The following is a 6486-nucleotide window of genomic DNA, read 5'->3' as shown; positions in this document are numbered from 1 at the left end:
TTCATTTGTATGAGTTTATGCGTGTGTGTGCGTACTTGTAGCATGGTATCAGTAGACAAATAACCCCATTCCGTTATAGGCAGTTCACAGAGGGCTATGATTATAGAACAGCTCCACTTTGTCCCAGAGGGTGTTCCAGATAAGGTCTGAGGGCCACACCGCTAGTGTCATCCATGTCATGAGGGTTGAAGGACAGGAAATAGCAAGAGAGAAAGTAGAAAAGAATAGAAAGGAGTAAAAAGAGGAACTCTGAGGCTGGGAGAAAACTGCTCTTTGTGTGTGTGTGTGTGTTTATATAAGTACTACATAGAAAATCTTTATGTGTGTTTAAGTTTTTGGGTCACACAGATTGTAGGTAAGTGGTTGTTGATTGGGTAAGCAACCTGCCTTGATGGCCCCTCCCCTCACAATATAACCGACACCCCCTGGAGCCCGGACAAAAGTTTCACCCATATTGGATGCAGCAAAGGACAGTATTTGTAGGCCGAGTCCTTTCTGAGACAGTCCTTGGCAGTAGTGCATACCAATAGGGAAATGCACAACCACATGTTTGGACAGCAATCATCTGTTAGTTAAGCATTGATTTATTCTTTTTTCTCTTCTTAATTCTTATCCATGCTCCTACAATCCATACAGACATGCCTCTTGGGGGACAACACAGAGGAGGGACACAGCCTATCCCAGTCAATCAATACCCACACACATACATATGTAAAGTATTTACAGTGAGATCCATAATGTTTGGGACAAAGACATTTTACTTCTTGATTTGGCTCTGTATTCAACAATTTTAGTAATCACTCAATTCATATGTGGTTAAAGTGCACATTCTCTGCTTTTATATTTTAAGTATTATATAAGGTATTTTTATATTTCAATTGTTTTTTTCAAAATCAAATTTGTAGAAAGTACTGTTTATTCATAGCCCCCCATAATGTTTTGGAAATATTCATTCACTGTCCAATGAGTTTGGTGGCACTTGATTGAACTTGAGCAGATAAGATGCTTCTGTACATTTTAGAATTCATTCTGCTCCTGCCATCAGCAGTTACATCATGAATGAAGTGAGCCAATACCTGTCCAACCATATATGCTCAAACCATAGCACTCCCAGTACCATGTTTTACAGAGGGCAGTGCTTTGGATATGGACAGTTTGTTTTTGCCTCCAGACTTTGCTCTTGCCATCAGTTTGATCTGTACAAAGCACTTTTACTCAAAATTGTGGAGGACAGAGCCAAATCAAGAACACCTATTGGTCTACTCTTACCAGTATGTACACACACACAAACAGCTTGCTCTGCACACAAGAATCCTCAAGCTGGTAAGAGGATATGCCTTATTCAATACACTGCCTATATCTTGCATCATACACTTCATACCCTATTTATACTGGCAGTGGACCTGTATGCACATCACAGAATGGAGGCGGGGTATACACAATCATTTCCGAGTTTAGTCAGAGGAATGCTGAATCGCAAACAAGAAGTTAATATCCATGTGCCATTTAGTGTTCTGTGGTTCAGTGACATCCAGTACCAGTAGAGTTTTGCATTTTCAAATAAAAACCCTGATAGGCATGGCTCAATCCATGTAGGGCATGTGGTGCATCAAGGATCTCTCTCTCCCTCTCTCTCTCTGTCTGTCTCTTTTTTTCTCTCTCAACAGACTGACACTACCTGCGATGATCTGACCTGACCCTGGGACCACACAGTTGTCTCTATGGTAACGCTGCAGCACATGCTGCCCCCCGCGCTCATTTAACACTCATTCCTCATGTACCGAGAGCTGGCCGCCTCCCGCTGTGTTTCAACATCACACTTTGATCAATGTAAATGTGTTTCATGGGAAATTGAAACGGGTGCGCAATCTGAGGGGTTCACAACTTTATTGGGAGAGGGGCTTGTACGTCATCGGCCGTGACCCTCTGCCAGTTCTCCACCTCAAATTGCATCTGGATGAGCTCCTGGACAGAGGCCTCACCCTGCTGTTTGGAAAGGGAAAGAGGATGTGGTGCCCTTTCCCCATAGACATGAACTTCTTCAAGGGACCTGACGAGTCTGAAACAGAGAAAGAGGGAGAAATGCTCATGAAGGAAAAGGCAGCTGTGAAGTGTACTATGGCAGTTAGTGGAAGGTCCAAATCACAGGTACACTACTGCCAGTGTACCCTTGAGCAAGGCACTTTTTTAAATGAAATGCTTCAATATTGCTTCAAATGTGAATTGCTTCAAATTTCAACCTATAAAACATTCAGTACATAAAAATGTAAGCTGTGTATGTCACTCTGGATAAGAGTGTCTGCTAAGCAGGCAAATATTAATGTAGAAATGCATACAGTACACTAATGGGTGTTTGCACAATGCTATTTATTTTACTGTGCTTCCTGAGGAAACTACGGCACTATTTTACACTCACACCTGATACAACTGATAAGTCAAATTCCTGTACCTGTCTGTGTCAACTTGATATTTAATGAGCTATATGTCCAATTCTGTGCGTTTACACTGAGATTACATTTTCTCCTGGTCGGAGTGCTCAGTGTTCCATCCAAACTAAAAACCAGGTCAAAAGCAGGGTATCCATTGTGCATGTTTAGCATGGGATGTTATGTTGCAATAGAGCATTGGTTACAAGAGAAGAAGCATGTTACATACATACATACATACATGCATGCATATGTTAATCTGTTACATAAAAACAAGTATAAACGGGGCCATGGTCACACAAGTGAATAGTGACAAATGTGACCTCTTTGTAACCCTGGGGTCTCTCTTGCTCTGTCAGCTTCGGGCAGGGGGAGTGCGAGACGCCTCGCTAACCTGTCTGTGTGCTACAGCAGATGGGGTACCAGCATGACCTGTGTATGCTGAGCTGAGGAGAGATGGTGTGGTGGGAAACATGTTGAGTATTTCTCTCTCTTATATCTGTCAAATGCACACTCCTCAACATAACCCCCACTATTCCTGATAATGAGTGTGTGTGTGTGTGTGTGTGTGTGTGTGTCCTGGCTGCAATTATGACTCTGCTCCCCAGGCTGCTGTAGAGGTGTTGGATGCAACACTCCCATCACTATATAACTTATCACACAAAGCAATACTCTCCATTGCTATACAAGTTATCATACAAAGCAATATTCCCCCTCAGTATACAAATTTATCATATGAAGCATGACTCTCCATCACTATAAAAGTCATCATACGAAGCAATACCTCCCATTGCTGCGCACATTTTCACAATGAGTAATACTGCCTTACTGGTCTTCTTAACTGCGTATATCTATGTGGCTATGTCTTGCAGTTCATCCAGTCTACTTCACAAGCAGTAAAACACATCTGTTCTGGTGTGCAGAACCTTGGGGGTCTCTTTGGGTCCAATGTTCCATACATAGTGAGGATTACACTGAACACAAAGCCAGAAGCTTCCCCCGACTCACCATGTCTTCACTGAATCACTGTGTCCTTATTGTCAGGCACCAGCAGAGGTGGAAAATCCAGGTTCAGAAAGTAAAAGTCCTCCCCAGTGTTTTGTTCCAACCACCTGGATTTGCTGATTAGCACTATTCTTCAACCAGGAGGTAGAACTAATTAGTAGAATCAGCTCGCTGAGTTCATGGGCGGAAGAAACACATGGCAGGACTTTTACTTTCTGACCCCTGGACTTTCCACCTCTGGGCACCAGCAAGCAAGGGAGGGAATTCCAAAATGATGCTAGTTAGCATGATAGCATGTTAACATGCTGTGAAGAGTAACTGCTTAGTAACTGACTCCAGGGCTGGGTGATGACACAATTTCAATAATTATAATGATAAAATTTGCCACAATAACAATACTTTTGATTGAGAATTCTGATTGATTTTCATTGATTTTCGCATCCGTAGAATGCAGCTCTCTTTTAAATGGTCCCTCACTGATGTCATGTCGGTTGTTGCACCACACAAACCTCTAGGCCTACTGGGCTTGCTTTAAACTCACATTTTACCCTGTGTCGAGTGCTTTTCTTGGTCAAGAGATTTTAGTTTCTCTGTAACTGACTGACAGACAATGTAATGACATTAACTAATAGAGCGGTAGGGTTCCTCAACATGAATTTTCTCATTGATCTCAAAAAGAAAATTAGCATCGGTGAACCCCATGTTTTAAGTACCCCTTGACAAAATGAAAAATAGCAATAGAATGGTGAGGATTTTGGACTGCTTTGATGGCTCAGGACCATGTATTCCATGCTCTACCAGAATATTCTGGAACAGAATATGTCACAAAGCTGAAAGCATTTTGAGATCCATTGAACAGCAGGAACTGTACCTGTGAGAAAGCCAGCATTGAAAAAATCTGAAAGACAAAGTGGTCCTGAATTTCTCCCAGACAAAATGAGAGACTGATGAACACATAATGTTTGGTTAAACTTATTACTGCTTTTTACCAGTTTTTACCAGTAACTGGAGTGGTGGGTGCACTCACTGTTTCTCCACAGTGATGTTAAATATCTGATTATTTTTTGTTCAGTAGTTGATGAAATGTACTTTCAATGCAAAAAGTGCCAAAAGGCATGAAATTAGCATGGCACTGTATGTGTGTGTGGACACACGTGTGTTATATGCATTAAGTGTTTATAGTGAAGATGCTTAAAGGCATCTGTACAGAGTTACTAATAGATAAAGAGGTAAAAAGTCAGTTTGGGGGAAAAAGAACATTAGGCTTACTTGATGTCCCAGATGTAATTAAAAATGGAAATATATGCTAATATATGCACCTCCAGAAATCTTTCTTGGGCCAGTGTGCATATGTGTGTTCGTACCATGAACATGAGGATCTAATCAAAGAAATGGTAGATTGGTAGATATTTCAGAGGCAGGGGGCCTGCCTTCGTTCATCTGGGTAACAGAACATATTGTACGTAAGAAAATCTTACCACACAATATCTGTCAGTCGCAGACCGTATATGGCCAAGTTCTTCAGCGGTGGGATTGCTGAGGACAAGGCTAACAGACAGCTTCATTCAACTGGGACTGATCTCCAAAAGGAGAAACCTCAAACAATGTGCCGGAGAGCTAAGTGATAGGTGCTGGTAGATCACAGGTGCTAAACTCACTAGTGTCACTATTAACTGGGAGAGGGGGCACTGCCAAACAAAGCCTGACTAATGTCATGGTCAAGAAAGCCTCATATGCCTGGGATGCAGAGCCATAGTCTGGCACTGGTGTGGTCAGACCTCCTGTAGATGTGTACCTTCAGTTTCCATGTACCAGGTCCTGTCGCCATGACTGCACTGTCATTAGGGTCTGGCTCTTGAGGCCTGAGATGGAGGCATCATTTCAATGGGTCCCCAAGAGCTGTGAGCATGTGGTGGATGGGGAGATGAGGTCAACAGAGAGGTCACCACGACACACACTGGTGACACCATCACCTGCAGGAAAAATCAGAGCCTATAGGGAATGTGTCTGAGACTTTTTCCCTTAAGAGATGCATGTTCTAAGCCTCAGTGTATAAAAGAAACATACCCACAAAGCTCACTTCTTATAGAGAGATACAGCCAAAGACTTACTTCCAAGAGACACTTCCAAGATCTGATACTCATTGCTTGAAAAAGAAACCAACCCTGAAGTGCCTCCCAATAAGAATGGCACAACTCAGAGCACGTCATGCAAATTCCATCCATTGCCTTCTGATGGTTCACATGGTGATGGTGCAAAGGAGGTGTGAAACATTAGTTTAAATGAGTATTTATTGGCTTTGAAATGAGTGATGAACAATTCCCTATTGAACAGTTCTCAATATCCAATCCTAAAAGCTAATTTGTCAAGAAAACAGAGAGAATTCAAAGCCAAATGATCATTTTGTGGAGGGCACTGTTTAACATACCGTTCCATCTGCATAGATTGATCCACTGGTATATATTCATTTATAAAAACTAACCTAAACCTAACCATAATTGGCCTACTTCCTTCCTACCTCAGCTGTCTACTGATTACAAATACACATAGTTATCACCTCCGCTCTAGTGGTGTCATTTTAAAGTGATTTTAAAGGGACTTAAGTCCCTTGTCCCGCTACTGAATTTGGAAAGATGGGTTTCAGATATGTTTAACCTTACAGTTGGAACAATCTTCAAAAAAATCTTAAACTTGACAAATTACTTTCAATTGCTGAGTTCAAACATGTAATTCATGACTCTGAAATATGCTCCTATCTTTACCCTCTGCTCTGCTTTTTAATTACTGTTACACTGCTGTCTCATCCACCATTTGATGTTTGTAACTTGTCTACTGTTTTGAGTGACTTTGTCACTTTGTGTTTTATGTCAGGTCCCCGTTTTCCAAAAGAGATTTTGATCTCAACACGGTTGTCCTGGTTAAAGGTTAAATAAAATAAAAAAAATCTGAAAAAGTAATTACCCCTTTAGTTACACAATCAACCAATTGATCAAAATTTAATTGACAATTAAATTCAGCTGATTGAACACAGCCAGCCCTGTTGAATTTAAACCTC

At 41.4% G+C, this 6486-nt stretch overlaps 1 long non-coding RNA gene across 1 annotated transcript; it reads right to left on the bottom strand.

Moving 5' to 3' along the window:
• Positions 1-1389: 1389 nt before the first annotated feature.
• On the bottom strand, positions 1390-5861 carry LOC135241952 (uncharacterized). Its single transcript, XR_010326179.1, has 3 exons — positions 5543-5861; positions 5227-5404; positions 1390-2059 (listed from the first exon to the last, which is right to left on the bottom strand). It is a non-coding gene; the product is annotated as an uncharacterized LOC135241952 (long non-coding RNA).
• Between the last annotated feature and the right edge of the window lie 625 nt (positions 5862-6486).

This window comes from Anguilla rostrata, chromosome 1, assembly GCF_018555375.3.
Source record: "Anguilla rostrata isolate EN2019 chromosome 1, ASM1855537v3, whole genome shotgun sequence".
Taxonomy (NCBI): Eukaryota; Metazoa; Chordata; class Actinopteri; order Anguilliformes; family Anguillidae; genus Anguilla; species Anguilla rostrata.
This window is presented reverse-complemented; position numbering and strand designations above follow the sequence as displayed.